The following is a 16,687-nucleotide window of genomic DNA, read 5'->3' as shown; positions in this document are numbered from 1 at the left end:
CAAAACTGTATGTTGATAGCACCTAAGAGCAATGCATATGATGGAGAAAATTATATTGCAATATGCCTTGATTATCATCTGCTTGATTTTAATTAATTTCCTTAATTGGGGAACAGTGCATTTTCTAATTACACATGAAAACACCACTAGCTATTGCAGTCTTTATCTATTGCACAAACTCTCCTGGTAGACCCGCTGCCTGTCTAATTTATAAAGCCTCAACTCAGTGAACACAGGCTGTTTGGCAATTGCTCAAATTAAGCACATGAAGCAACATTCCCAACTTGTAATTTAGGAGCAACAAAATTCTAACTGTGAATAACTCTGCTCATACCAATACAAGGGTGAAACTTCTACCAACTGTAATTAGGAAACAATACAGTTGAAGCTGGAATCAAATCTAAAGCGAAAGGTACAATCTGAATAAATGCTTTGGAGAGAATGGCTTGGACCACAATAATGGGAATTAGTCTCCTTAGCTTAAACCAAAAAGTGTAACATAAAATTAATTTATGCAGGTAAATAATAAAATATTTAAGCCACACAATCAAAACATCAATCCCAGAGGACAAATTTATTCTACTTGTAGCTCTATTGAGATCTAACTTAGTTCCAGCCAAAATAAAATTGGCTCCAGTGATTTAATCTAGAATTTCTTGACATTGATGTCTCTCTTCTCTGCAGACTGATGGAATATATCCATCAAGGTATGCCTGTCTTGTGACTTAATCTTCTTTTGGATATAGTCCGTCACAGCTCAGCAAGGAATCCTTTCATAGATTTCCATTTCTCTTGCTGAGGCTTGAGCAAGTCCTAAATAAGAGGAAGGAGGTTTGGCTCTTATCTGACATCACCTGCCTCATTTTTGCAAGACTAATTCCATGCTAGCTATTTCAGCTTTATAAAAAGGGATTGCATTTACCTTTGTTACTTGATCTTGTGTTCAGGGGCAAACTGTAAAGACTGGCCAGTGCCCAGTTTGGGAAGTGGAAGCAGTGGTTCAAAGACAACTGAAAAGTGCTTCCTGTTCTCTTTGAGGAAAATAGTCTTCAATGTTGCAGCAAAACATTGCCCTTCTGAGCATATGCTATCAAGTTTCATAGTTTCATAGTTTCATAGTTTCATTCAGGGTTGGAAGGGACCACAAGGATCATCTAGTTCCAACCCCCCTGCCATGGGCAGGGACACCCCACACTAGATCAGGCTGGACAGAGCCTCATCCAGCCTGCTCTTAAACACCCCCAGGGACGGGGCCTCGACCACCTCCCTGGACAACCCATTCCAGGGTTTCACCACTCTCATGGTGAAGAACCTCCTCCTCACATCCAGCCTGAATCTCCCCACCTCCAGCTTCATTCCATTCCCCCTAGTCCTATCACTACCTGATATCCTGAGTTCCTCACTATATTCCTCACTAAGTTCCTCACTATATTCTTTGAAACCATATTTGCCAACACATTTCTGGAAGTTAGAAACGTGAGAAAGAGGGAGAAACAATGGGAGTCTGTGTTTGTGGCCTGCCGAGATAGGTGATTTTGAAGGTCAGTCTGGCACAGAACCCAACACAACCTGTTCAGTGCATTTGACCACTCCTTTATAGGACATGAGATCAAGCTGATCAGTTCTGCTGGTTTCATTTTTGAACCCAGTGAAGGTACCTATTATCTTGAGTAGTGCATTACAGCTCTGTTGCACAGTATGTCCAGTTTTCCTCTTTGTAGCTCTTTACAGAGGATGTACTTGAAGGCTTACTGGCAAATAATCACCTCTTCTCATGCAATCTCTTTTGATTTTAGTTAGCAGATAGAAGCTCATTACATTCTTCCAGGGTTCTCTGGCAACTGTTACCAGCACTCCTTATTCTCCTTCCTTCCCAAAGTGAGCACTATTTGTTGACATAAGCAGTGATGATTTTATTTTTAAATCAGAGACCTAACAACCCATGAGAAGCACTGATATTCAAACAATAATAATTAGAACTCTTTTATGTAATTATTCTGTATCTGAATTACAGAAACTCACTCAGGAGAGTTTTATTACTCTGGTTTTAATCATGCACTGCATAAACCTCCAAGAAAGAACTGGGAAGATATTCAATCTCTCTCTTCTATATCAACTACAAATATTGCAGCTCCAGTGTGTTGCATATAGATTTCAGGTGGACTTTGCTGGGGCTCTTAGCTGATTTAAATGTTTCAGTCACAGTGAATATCCCACTTCATTTTACTACTACGGATAATGTAACTTGCAATGATTTGATAACATTTAAATAAAAATATAGATTATTCAAGAACTGATTCATTCCTCAAGTTTTAGAACCCAACAGTCCAAGTGTCCTGTCATTCTGTGAGTACGTGCTTTTGCAGATTTACAGCTTCTGAACAAGCATGTCACGGAAAATTTGGCCTCCCTTGCTGTCTGTGCGTTTTCTTGGTAGGCGGAAAAACACTGAGGTTCTCCAGTTCCGTCATCAGAGGGGGCGCCAGAGCTCTGTTACTCCAGCTCCTGCTCTTGCTCTTTGCTTCCCAAGCCTCTGCAGCACCGTCGAGCAAGTGCTTGATGACTCTCCTCCTCCCACATCGGTGTGAGATCCTATGTATGCAGGAACAGAAGGAACGTTTTTGACCTAGATTACGTTTGTTAGCAGAAAGCTTTTCTCTGACTACTGAGAGAATTCTGCACTGTAAGTGCCAAACCTGGATAGCCACATCAGGAAAAGAGTACTCTGGGAAAGCAGGGAAACCTCAAGAGATGCTTAACACAGTCTGTGATCAGTTCTGAGGCATTCATAGACTTCTTTTATCCTGAGTTGCAAAGGTTTATTTCACGTAACTTCCAAATTAAAGCATCCTATGCCAAACTATAAATAAAACAGGGGCAGCAAGGGATGCATTTTATATGGGATTACTCTTTTTATAGTTGTGTTCATCAGAAAAATAGGAATAACTGATTTTAAGGGAGTGGAGGAGTTTGTTTAAGGTGGTTTAAGTTAGCATGCTGAGTGCAATTGATAATATCTCTGCTTCCAGCTTACTAATTTTTTAATTCAGAAACTTAGCCACTGGGCATGCTGGGTCTGACAAACTAGTCAAGTCCCTGCTATGTTATGAACAAACTCTCAGGTTGAAACTGGCTGCTTCTGTGGAACTAAAGAAGGGGGCAGGCATCAGAACCTAGCAATGACAATGTGTATTATGCAGGAAATGTCTCTAATTTCTTCTTAGGAAAATTACACAGATGTGCTTGTTGCAATGTAAGGTAACATTGGAGAATGTATTGAACATCTGTACCTAAGAATAAATCTCTCTAAGAATATTTGAGGACTGTTCATCCCCATAGGACATTCTGGACAGTGCTTAATGAAATATACAAAATTTTTTTACCTTTGGGTGACAATTGTCTGGATGCATTTCTGACAGAATCCTGCCACTCTTTTGAACAGCTGGAGGCAGGCCAGTTTGATGTACTACAGCAAAAGCTTAGTGGTGACCTGTTTGCTGAATGGGCTTAAAGCACCAATCTGCAAGCCAGGTCAGCGCTGTTTAGAGCCATTATATTTTCACAGAATCACAGAATGGTGATGGTTGGAAGGGACCTCTGGAGATCATATAGCCCAAACCCTCTGCTAAAGCAAGATCACCCGCAGCAAGATGTTGAGGATCATATCCAGGCAGGTTTGGAATCTCTCCAGAGAATGAGATTCCACAACCTCTCTGGGCATCCTGTTGAAGTGCTCTGGCACCCTCAGAATAAAGAATTTTTTTCCTATGGTGGGTACATTTCTTGTTGGACAGGTTTTCACAGTTACCAAACCCATGCTAACTTTGACAGTAAAATTACAAACAAATACAGAAATGTTTCTAGTTTGTTTGTGTTTGTTTTGGTAGGTGTGTGTGGTAGGTAGGTGATGATGCAGCAATTCAGACTAGCAAACTCATCTTCAGCAGAACCAGTCCTGTAAGATTTAAACTGAAGAGGATGATTATAGGGTGGCTGTATTTTAGATGCCATAATTCTAGATTATCTTCCAGCAGCTTTTCAAGAGTGCTTTTGTAACAACCCAAATATTGTCTATTCTCTTTTTCCTCTGATAGTGCCTTGGGTTTTGTTTCTAAGGTCAGTGCCTTCCAAAGATTTGCTGCCAAACTGTTCAACTTTCTTACTCATTTCTCCCTTAAGGAACAAAAGATAAAATCCAAGGGTAGGCTGTAGAAAGGCTACATTTCCAGAAAGCAAAGAGTAATGATAGATTGTGTGCTAAATGACACTTGTACTCCTGCACTCTTCCCTCAGCAATTTCATTCAACTGTCTGGAGATTACTTCAGTTGTCTGAAACTATCCCAATACCAATACTAAGGTATATAGCCTGAAGCTATATGATATTTCTTGTCAACAACAGAAGAAAATGGATTGACATGATTAGCTACATTTTGTATCCAGCACGAGTTTGCCAGGATGATAAGGAATGCTATTGATGACCAATTAATCTTTTCTTTTTGAAAGCCTGGGGTGGGAAAAGTCTCTTTTGAGGGGATTTGAAGGAATGTATAGACACTAGATCTTCTTTTCGATGCAGGTATTTAGTTGTCACTAGCATTGACAAAAATCTGTACTTGGCTTTGACTGACCATGGAGGCAGCTGTCTCTCAGCAGTGAAGCTTTTGCTTATAAATTTTCTTCTGCAGGATATATATGTAATTACTTGATGACACTGCCATAGTCCATACCTGAGATGTATCAGGATTTGTGAGCAACCTTGTATCCCTCTCCTGAGGCTCTTTATAATGATGGTGCAAACCCTGCCTAATATCCACCTGGAAAGCACAGGAGAACATTGCTGCCTTTGACTAATTTGGAGGCAGGATCTTCCATTTCTAACAATTTTAAATATCTGACAGAGAGAATGTTCTGGAAATAATCTCACTTCTTACTCCTTCCCCTTCTCCCAGTTTGTGACAAATTAAATATTTCTTAGAGCATTCTTCTAGCTGAAGTTGTCATCAAACTGCAACCACTGGCCCCCAGGCGTGTCCAGATGAAAAGCTGCCACCTTGAAGACTATGGATGGGTAGAATCAACCAGTCACACATATGCTTTTGACAAAGAAATTCAGAGACATAAACAATAATTTGGTGTCCATCCTCTGTTAGGCCAATGTACTTGGACTTGGATTCAAGAGCTGATTGGATTTTTTAGATGGGGACAGACTTTTTCTTAAAGCAAATCCGAGTGAAACCCAGAAATGCAATAGAACTAAAAGTGGCAAAACGCTGAAATAATGTCCAATTTATTTACCTCAAGCAAACTAATTTTAACAAGTTCCATAGAATTATAATATACTTTTGCAGCCTAATGAAAATAATTTAGTAACTGCTGTTTCTAAATCATTTAAAAGTAGTTGTATAATGGGGTGAAAACCAGTCAAAACATGCAAATGGTGTTTCAATTTTCACCTCTGAGGAAAAGTCTGTGTTTATATGCAAAAATATTTTGGTTAGCTCTAGAACTGATATGAACAAGATATATCCATGGATTATAATGGAGCATACTTCTGCTTTCAGATTATGATGGGAATTCATAGAATCAGACTCATTTAGGCTGGAAAAGACCTTTAAGATCACTAAGTCCAACTGCTAACCGAACACTGGTAAGTCTACTCCTAAACCACGTCCCTTAGCACTATATCTACACATCTTTTAAGTCCCTCCAGGGATAGTGATTCCACCACTTCCCTGAGCAGCCTGTGGCAGGTGTTGTCAACATTTTCAGTAAGAACTTTTGTCAACTATTCAAGATGAAATTGAGGCTGTGACACATGCAAAGTGTCCTATGACTCTTACCTGGTACTGGTGCTGTTACTGAGAAAGAGCAACTGGGGCAGCTTATACAAATACTGTTATTTTTCTGTCTAGGGTCCTGTGTCCCATAATTGAAGGTAGTTTTACCTTTTACATTCTGCTTACACTATTTGAAAGTCACATATTTAGCTAGGTAGTGGTTTGGGGGATTTTGGTTAGTAATTCTGATGGTATAACCGAAAATACTGTATTATGGAGCTGCCTGCATTACACGGATTTTATACAACTGTAAACTCATATTTTTCCCACAGACAGTCTCTATGGCACATAATATCTTCCTCTGTGAAAAATCATGTCTGCATTATGTCAAGGGTTAGGGCTGGGCTGGCCACTAGACGGGTGACAGATGCTCTCTATTAACCCCTCTGCCTTCTCGAAGGGAATAAGGGAGAGAGACTTAATGGAAATAACAATAAAATGAAATACCTAAAAATAGATACAAACCAATATTGAACCCAAAACCCTGTTGCCAGTTACATCACCATCACCATCACTACTGATGCAGGAACAGGCATTGGGGAAATCCCAGACTGGATGCAGTGTAGATGGGAACTGTCTTCAGGTGCTGGATTCTGGAACATATGAATTGGGAATAAAGGCAGAAAAGATAGAGGCCTCCTCTGATACCAGCCATTGAAAAAGAGGCTTGCCCCTGGCAATTTGTCACCTTTATACTGAATAGGATGTCCATGGAATGGAATTGCTTGTTGGTCAGTTTAGGGTCACCTCCCTTGTCTATGCTTGTCTATGTCCTGCAGGTGCAACCCAATGTGGTACACAAGATTTAACAATGACCTCAGTGTACACTCCAATCCTTGTTAGTAACTCTAACCATCAACATTCTCACTGATAGAAGCAGCCACTGTCTGTGAAAACATGCTGTGAACTTCAGAAAGTGCTGTGACTGAGAAGAGACTGAGCTGATGAGTAAAATCACTGAACAAAATCAGTGCTGTTCTAACTCAAACCAGGTCACATTAATGAGTTGTCACCGAGTTAGAAATGCACTGGAAATTGTAACTTTTAGAAACCTCACTTGTCAAAGGATTTAAGGAAAAAATATTTATGTACTGGAAAAAACACTTATGTACTGAAAAAAAAGAAAGTCCAGTGAGGATTTGTATGTAAGGCATATATAACTCAGCTCTAGTTCTTTTCAGTCTATTCAGATACTGTTAGAGGCTTCCCCAAGACAAGAAACTCAACAGTTTGATGAAAAACTCATCATGAGCTGGCAATGTTAGCTTGCAGCCCAGAAGGCTGACTATATCCTGGCCTTCATCAAAAGAGGTGTGACCAGTAGAACAGGGGAGGTGGTTCTTCCCTTTTGCTCTGCTCTTGTGAGACCCAACCTAGAGTATTGTATTTAGTTTTGATGCCCCCAACATAAGAGGGATGTTGAACTGCTGGAGTGGGTCCTGAGCAGGGCCACAAAGATGATCAGAGGGCTGAAGCAGCTCCGCCACAGAGACAGGCTGTGAGAGTTGGGGCTGCTCTGCCTGCAAAAGGCTCTGGTGAGACCTTATAGCAGCCTTCCAGTTCCTTAAATGGACCTACAAGAAAGCCAAGAGACTTTTTACAAAGGCTTGTAGTGATGGGATGAGAGGAAATGGATTTAAGCTAGAGGAGAGGAGAATTATGGGATATTGGGATGAAGTTCTTTACAGTCAGGGTCGTGAGACACTGGAACAGGTTGCCTGGGGAGGTCATAATTGCACTCCCTTTGGAGGTGTTCAAGGCCAGCTTGGATGAGGCCTTGAGCAACCTGGTCTAGTGGAAGGTGTCCCTGCCCATGGTGGGGACAAAGGTTAGAGCTAGATGATGTTTAAGGTCCCTTCCAAAAGAAACCATTCTGTGAATCCATGAATGTTTCTATCTTCTGGGAGTGATTTTGAAACAAATAGTTTGTTTAATACAGTCATTGGTTCTAATGGCAATCTTAAAAACAAAACAAAACAACAAACCACCAAAAAAGAGATAGATAAGCAGATGTTGCAGTGCTGTGAGGGAGAAGGTAAGAATCTCCAGTATGAAGGTTAATGCTACTGATGAAATGTTATGCTTTAGTATTCAGTGATGCAAGTTTAAGCACAACATTAGGCTTTACTTTTTTCTCACTAGTGTTTCATGTTTTATTGTGGTAAAAATGCCTTTCCTTATGAGAAGTCCAGATGGCAGTGTTGAATAAATTACTGGAGATCTGCCTTCACAGAAAAAGGGACAATTTAACTTGCTTGAAGTATAGTCTAAAGCTCAGTGGCTGTCTCTCACATTACTCAACTGGGTCAGTGACCACCTCATTGTATTACTTTAAATAATTAAGGAGGTAAAGCTTCTGCTAATACCAGAGAACAGCAAGGATTTTATGCCCTGTGTAAATTGAGCATGAGTGAAGTAGTTAATCAGTAAAGGGCTGCAGTTTGAATCTGGCTTTTTAGTTAGGATCATAGAATTGTTAGGGCTGGAAGGGACCTCAAGGATTATCCAGTTCTAATCCCCCTGCCATGGGCAGGGACACCTCACACTAGATCAGGTTGCTCAGAGCCACAACCAACCTGGCCTTAAAAAGTCCAAGGATGAGGCTTCTACCACCTCCCCGGGTAACCTGTTCCAGTGTCTCACCACCCTCATGGGGAAGAACTTCTTCCTAACATCCAATCTGAATCTACCCATTTCTAGTTTTGTTCCATTCCCCCTAGTTCTATCACTACCTGGCACCCTAAAAAATCCCTCCCCAGCTTTCTTGTAGGCCTCCTTAAGATACTAGAAGACCACAATAAGGTCTTCCTGGAGCCTTCTCTTCTCCAGACTAAATAGTCCCAACTCCCTCAGTCTGTCCTCATAGGAGAAGTGCTTCAGCCCTCTAATCATCCTTGTGGCCCTCCTCTGGACACACTGCAACACCCCCAGATCTTTCCTGTAACAGATGCTCCAGAACTGGATGCAGTACTCCAGGTGGGGTCTCACCAGAGTGGAGTAGAGGGGGTTATGCTTCTCTTAGAGAAGCCCAAGATGTGATTGATTCTGTGATTCTGTGGTTCTCTAATTGGCTTTCTGGGCTGCAAGTGCACACTGCTGGCTCATGTTGAGCTTCTTATCCACCAGCACTCCCAAGTCCTTTTCTTCAGGGCTGTTCTCAAGCCAGTCGCTGTCCAGCCTGTATTGGTGCTTGGGATTTCCCTGACCCAGATGCAGGACCTTGCACTTGGTCTTGTTGAACCTCATGAGCTTCTCATGGGCCCACCTCTCCAGCCTGTCAAGGTCCCTCTGGATGCCATCCCTTCCCTCCAGGGTGTCTGCTGTAACACACATCTTGGTGTCGTCAGCAAGCCTGCCAAGGGTACACTCAATGCCACTGTCCATGTTGCTGACAAAGATGTTGAGCAAGACTGGTCCCAGTACTGATCCCTGAGGAACTCCACTTGTCACTGGCCTCCACTTGGACATGGACCCATTGACAGACACCCTTTAGGTGTGGCCATCAAGCCAGTTCTTTAGCCACTCTATGATCCACCCATCAAACCCCTACTGCACCAGCTTGGAGACCAGGATGTGGTGCAGAACAGTGTCAGGCCTTGCTCAGGTCCAGGTAAATGATGTCAGTTGGTCGGCCTTCATCTATTCATGTTGAGACCTTGTCACAGAAGGCCACCAGGTTTGCCAGGCAGGACAAACTGATTGTACCTAATCACCTCTTTGCTTATTCTTCTGCCTCATCAGTGCCTTCAGGAGGATCTGCTCCATGATCTTACTGGGCACAGAGGTGAGACCGACTGGCCTATAGTTCTCTGGGTCATCCCTCTTTCCCTTTTTGAAAATGGGGTTACATTTCCCCTTTTCCAGTCAGTGGGGACCTGTGGGTGTATCCTGTTGGGTCCCATGGACTTGAACACTTTCAGGTGAATCTAAACCAATGTAGTCCTGTTGAATGCATTGAAATTATCTAGATTACATCAGCTAGGAATTAATATTTTGAATTTCTTCCCCAGATGGAAATCTCCTTTAAACCAATTTATTTCATCGTTAGTTATTACTTGAATTTAAAACCATTAAAGGCATTTGATAGCTCCCCAGGTAGGTAAAATTAGAGGCTATGGACATAAGCAGTGTCTTTGAGGAAGGGGTAGACTGATTGTGAGAATAAATTAATCTATGTGATGGTCACAGCTCAAGTTTCAGTAGCTGTGGCCACAGAAAGGCCTGTGGAATTATAGGATGAATTCTGCTTAAGGTTCTGCTCCAGGTTCAAAATCTGTTACAATGCTGTCAAAGACTCAAGTGATCTTTTGGAACTGTGAGTGAAGGAGCCAGGTTTCTTCCAGATCTGGTCATTGTACCTGACTGCCTGACAATATAAAAAGCACAGAACTGAGAATAATAGCTCCTCTTGGCCTCAGCTGCAGCGCTGAGTACCCTGTTCTCCTCGATCTGATGTCATCTATTAAGTGTAGTCAGATCGTATCTTATGGACACCAATATACTCCCAGATGCTGTTTTTCCCTGGTGCCTTGCACTTTCCCTGCCAATAGCATCATATGTCCCAGGGAGATATGCCCAGGCACAGACTGCATGTCTTTTCTAACAGTAGATAGGAGAACAGAAATGTAATTAGTAATTTAGCTTCTTTCATTGAATAATTAAGTTTGTCTCTGTGGGCACTGTCCATTCTTCCTGAGTAAAAATAGAGTTGTCTGAGAATTTATCTAGCAGCTGTTTTGGTTGTGTTCAAAATCATAGGTTTGTTACCTGTATGCTAGTGATATGGAAGTAGCTTTCTGGAAGAGAAATGAATTGTCCATATACCAATGTGATATTCCATACTGAACTGGAATCCTGATTTCAAAGCCTCAAGTTATTGTGACAGAAGATTAAAATGATTAACTAACTTTTCCAACATAAGCAAAACAATATGTTGTTCTCTAATTTTGTCTTCAGATTTGGCTGAAAGAGTTGTACTGAGGTATTGACAAAGAGTTAATTTTTTAAATGGAGCCAGAATTTATCTCAAGTTAATGTAGGAATGTACTGGTTGACTTTTAACATAAACAACACTATTTGTATGTTTCAGAAAGGAGTCTCTGTCTTTAAAATGGAAAAAGTGAAAATACATGCATACTTCAGTTGTATCAAATCCTGAACTGCTGTGCATCAAGGATTTCACCCTGTGCAGTCCTCAGTCAAACTGGAAATATCTTACTTTTAGCAGAAATGTAGTGCTCTATCTCCTGTTCTTCATATCATTTATCATCTCTCACTTCTCAGCCTATTCTTATCTGAAGTGTTTGCTGAATTGTGCTAGATTTTCTCATCCATGGATGAAGGCAACAAAACACATAACCCCATCTTTTTCTCAAGATGCACTGAGTTCATTGTACTCACTCTGCACTTCCAAGGAAAAGAGTAGGAAAATGAGCAAAGGCAGCAGAGTTACAATGCAAACATTTGCCTTTTAGTTCTCTGTTATGTAATAGGTAAGCAGAGAGGGCAAAGGAAGGCTGAATATTTTCTCTTCATATGAGGCACGACTGGTAAGACACAAGCCTTATAGATTGCTTATCTGTGCTGTGGAGTGCCTGATAACTGGAGAGACTTGCACAGAAAAGATCAAAGTGCTGCAATTTGTGCATGTTTCTTTAAAGGTGCAATAAATATTCTTCAAGTTTCTTTACATTGCCAGTGTGGAATAAAAGACCTTACTGCGTGTGAAAATCTGGCTGATAGTGTCCTCTCAAATTCTCACACCTGCCGACAAGTCACATCAGGACTCAGTCTCTTCTCCCAGGTAATAAGAGACAGGATGAAAAGAAATGATCTCAAGTTAGGCCAGGGGAGGTTTAGTTTGGATGTTAGGAAAAAAAAATGTTCACTGAAAGGGTGATTAAGCTCTGGAACAGGCTGCCCATGAAAGTGGTGGAGTCACTGTCCCTGGAGGTGTGCTGACATGGTTTAGTGGTGGACTTGGCAGTGCTGGGTTAATGGTTGGACACAATGATGATCTGGGAGGTCTTTTACAACTTTGATTCTATAATTATGCAGAGTAAGAAAATATAATCTAGTAAGGATAGTAATTTTTTTGTGTGTATATATATAGAGAGTGATGGTATGGTGGTCTTTACATTTTTATATCTAAATACCTCCTATTTCTCTCAATTTGTCAGAGAGTAGTTTTTGTGTGTGTGTGTATGCTTGTTCTTTATTCTATGCTAATGTAACAAAGATATCTGTAGACAGCAGACTGTTCAGATTTTGTTCTCTGTCTAAGTGGCAGTTTGGCTGAAGGGAAAGCATGGATGCATGAGAAATTGACAAGGGGGCAGCTGAAGCTGGAAGCTATGCCCTTAAAAGTATGCTAGGAAACATGCACACATTCAGGGAGGATCTCTGGGAACTGCGAAATTAGAATGGAGAAGAAGGTTCTAGCAGCAGCTCAATATGATTATGATTTGTGATGTAGTTTAGAACTTAAAATCACCTGAAACTGTGGCCTTAACTGCTAACAAGTAAATACTTCCCTTGAGTGCATCTTTTGCTGCCCCACTCCATGGATCTGTTATGGCAAACTGAGAGTGAAACTGGAATAAAACACTTAAGATTTACTGCTGCAACTGAAATGCTGATGACAACAGTGTTTTTGGAGGAGAAATTGTAAGAAACAGGCAGCTATGGATTAATTGTGTTACTTTTCAGCCTACTTTTCATTTTCTAGTGAATAAACTGTAAAACTACCAAAGATAGGCTGAAACTTAAAAAGAAAAAAAAATCATTCTGAACTAAACCTAATCAATTTTGTTCCTTTCTCAAAAGAGAGGGTGCAGGTCCCACTCTACTCTATGCATTCATTAGTGTGCAGATGTAGGAAGTGTGTGTTCTCTGGGTCACACTGAGCTCACACTTTGGCCTAGAAGCTTACATTATGGGATTTGAAGTGTTTGAAGCTGAGGTTACAGCAATTTCCTCCATTAACATGGCTTTATGAGTTACAGCTGCACAATGTCCTAATTCATAGAATCATAGAACCACAGACTTCTTTAGCCTGAAAAAGAATCATTGAGTTCAACCATTAGCCTAACACTACCAAGTGTGCCACTAAACCATGTCCATCAGCACCACATCTACATGTCTTCTAAATCCCTCCAGGGAAGGCAATTCTACCACTTCCTTGGACAGCCTGTTCTAGGGCTTGACAACCTTTTCCATTCTTGATGTCCAACCTTAACCTCCCCTGGCACAACTTCAGGCCATTTCCTCTTGTCCTGTCACTTTGCTACTTGGGAGAACAGCTGTTTAGTTTTAATTTATTTAAAATAAAACCCTTTTAAAATTCTTGCCAGCTCTGCAATCAAGCCACAGAGTGGCTTCTATTAAATTAAACATTTCTGCTTAGTAGAAAGCTCTATGCCTGACATTCACTAGTTTTCCCATCTTCTATATATCTTCCATGTATTTTGTTTCACTTAAGAGCCATTCTCCTCACCTGAGGTCAGAGACATTTGCAAACCTGCTTTAAACCACAATGAATTCTCAGAGAATAAGCACTGCAGTAACTTAGTGATGTGACTGACGAGCTATCAGCTCCTTCAGTGCACCAATACCTAGTCACCAGGTCTGCTAAATTAAGGCAGACATGTAAGAAGAATGTGTTTTAATTGCAGCGGTATAATAATTCACAAAATTACCTACAGACATGTGAAGAGTGAACATCTTGAGCTACTGATAATAATATTCCACATAGATTACACAGATGAATTTACCCCAAGTGAAAAATAGCTGAAGTTGTTTGATATCTGCTCCTTGGTCTCTGCAGTACGAATAAGATGGTTTCCTCTGCTAAATATAAAAAAATCTTGATCATTAGTCATAGCCACTGTGGCAGCAGTAAGGTTGCTATAACAAGTTAGTAAGAAATAGGATGGTAATGAGACTGTCATATTTAATTAGATATGAATTAGTATGGTGAGTAAAAAGCTATTCCTGACTCTGGAAGTAGTCATTCCATGGCAGTACACAGGAGCTGCTGTGGCTTTTTGCTGTCCTGCTGCTGAAAGATGGAATTGGATTCCACTCTCTTGTCTGCTGCTTTTCACAAGAATGAGTGAAACAAACTTAGCACAAAGGATGAAGCACATTAAAAACATTTTGGTGTATAATGCATTTTACGTAGTTGGTGTGGTTGATAAGACAGTTACTTGCTGAGTTAATGCCCTGTGAACCTGCTCTGGATTACTGCTAAGTCCGTTTGATCTGCTATATCCCCTTATCAGAGAATTTCTCACAGAATCAAGTGTATTTTCTGTCAAATCCTAGCTTTGAGGTAATGAATTGAAGTTAATTACAATTAAATGCTTCCTGACTAGATCAAATGGTTTGATGGGCAGTGTAATTCTTTGATAGATGCATTATTGGTAAGTGAAACTCTCCAGTTTGTGACACCCTGGCTGTTTCCATCTGGGACAAATGCCAAGGGGACTTGTTTTTCTCCAGGCAGCACAAAGCTAAGCTGACTTAGGTTATGGGCTGTCATCTGCTCTAGGCACCACTACCACATTTAATTTTGTGTGTGTGTTTGTGCATGGATGCTACTCTCTGGTTAAAGCTGCAGGAACCAAACCCATTGCTGAGAAGTGTGTGGTAAGAGGAGCTATACTGGAACTTGTGTGTCCTAATTTTAATGAAGAAGCAATGCTGTGTATCCTGGCCATAGACACTTCACCACATTTGCAGCTCTAGCCTGAGCAGTCTTAGCACAAGAAAGTTTTAAACACCAGTGTCTCTGTGACAGGTAGATTGTGGAAACCAAAATGCCAAGATGTTTACTTCAAAATCAAGTTCTGCAGCAGTAGGACCCTTAAGTGCATGTGCAAGATGTCATAAGCATCTTGTGTAAGGTGGAGTATTAAGAGCTTTTCTGAGTTCTGAAAGCACCAGCACTCTGTCCAGCACAGCATCCTTGGCAAGAGCTTGTAAGCAAAGGGATTGCTTGGGTTCAGGAAACTTCCAAGGATATAGTCAAAGGAAGGAATACAATGGGAGTCAGTCAAGTACCACAGAATCATACAACTATTTAGGCTGGAAAAGGCCTTTGAAATCATTGCATCCAACTGTTGAGCTAACACTACCAAGTCCACTAATAAGCCACGTTCCTCTGTGCCATGTCTGCATGTCTTAAAAATCCCACCAGGGACAGAGACTCCACCACTTCCCTGGGCAGCCTGTTTCAGGGCTTGACAACCCTTTCAGGGAAAAAATTGTTCCCAATTTCCAACCTAAACCTTCCATGATGCAGCCTGTGGCTGTTTCCTCTCATGCTGACTCTTGCTACTTGGAAGACCCCCACCTCACTCCAACCTCCTTTTTAGGGAGTTGTAGAGAGTAAAATGTGGCCTCGGGGTTCTTTTCTCCAGACTGAAGAACGCCAGTTCTCTCTGCTGCTCTTCACAGGACTTGTGCTCTAGACTCACCAACATCTTTGTTGCCCATCTTTGGTTGTGCTTTCTTGTAGTGAGGGCCCCAAAACTGAACCCAGTATTCAAGGTGTTGCTCAATATTCATTAGCACAGACCAGGCTTCCATTTGCAGCCTGCTCTTGGTAAGACTTTTTTTCCCTCCCCCACAGCAAGAGATTGAAAAAGATTTATGCATAAAATACACTAGAAAGCTAAGAAGCTTTAACCTTCACCTCATTTTATAGTGCTTGTCCAGGGATTTTAATGTCTGATTGAAGATGTTAAATGCTAACATATTAGCACACTAGAGACGAGATTTTGGGTATGGCTTGAAGTTTTTATAGTAATATTTTACTCACTTATGTGATTTGACAGGAAAAGTGAAAACTCTCCTCAGGGATGTTATCTGGCTTCTGTTTCTCTCCCACTTCCCATAGAAATAGTATCCTCTTTGAAACTGATTGTCTGAAATATAATGTCAGAGTTATACTCCCTATTTGTCCTCAGTTAGATGCAATTCTATTAACCATGAAACAAATTTGCCAAAGATGAGTTACTAGATTAACATTGCCCTGAAATGGTCCAGTATTTTCTTTCCAATGTTCTTGTGGAGGAGAAGTTTATTACTTCTGAATTGAACTCTTTTTATTTAATAGCTAGAACATCTTGAAGGTGTGCTAATGGGGCTCTACCAAATGAGCCATGGATTTCTGAGAATACATTAAGGCATTTTATTCCTTGAATATACTTTGATTTTATATCCCCCTCCCTCTGCCATAATCCCTACAATTCCCTAAATTTTTTGTTCCTTTTTGTTTTTCCAGCAAAGTTTTCCACAGTTACTTTAGATAATGGTAATGATAAAAACTAGCTTCTTTTGCTTCATCCATCTGCCTTGGAGGACAGTTCATTTGACACAGTTTTAGTGCGTGGAAGAGAACTGTTACCTTTCTATTTTCCCATAATTTATGCACTTCCCTGATTAAAAATTAAATTAATTTGATGATTAGTGCTCAGATATTTCAATTCTTATATTTGGCCTAAAATACTAACTTCATCTCATGTGGAAACCACAGCAGATAGGAAGTTGAAAATAGCACCAGCTCACCAAAGACACAAGGACATAAGAGCTCCTTGTGAAGAAGAGGGACTGTGAGAGCTACTAGTACCAGCCTGCAAAACACAGTTAAAGCCTTGCTGCATGCTGTGTCATCTCACCAATGGGAAATAGTTCATTGATGTTTGCTGGAACTAGAATGAGTGATCATGTCTCTGGCTCCTAGCTGATAGCTTGAAGATGCTTAAGACAAGAACGTAATAGATGGTGGAATCAAGAACAACTTGATCAGTGATATTTTTACTATGTTTTAAACCTGTATCTTTCT

The sequence above is a fragment of the Melanerpes formicivorus genome, unplaced genomic scaffold (assembly GCF_026170545.1).
Source record: "Melanerpes formicivorus ecotype bairdi unplaced genomic scaffold, bMelFor1.0.p_v2 SCAF_12, whole genome shotgun sequence".
Taxonomy (NCBI): Eukaryota; Metazoa; Chordata; class Aves; order Piciformes; family Picidae; genus Melanerpes; species Melanerpes formicivorus.
Note: the sequence above shows the minus strand (reverse complement) of the source record.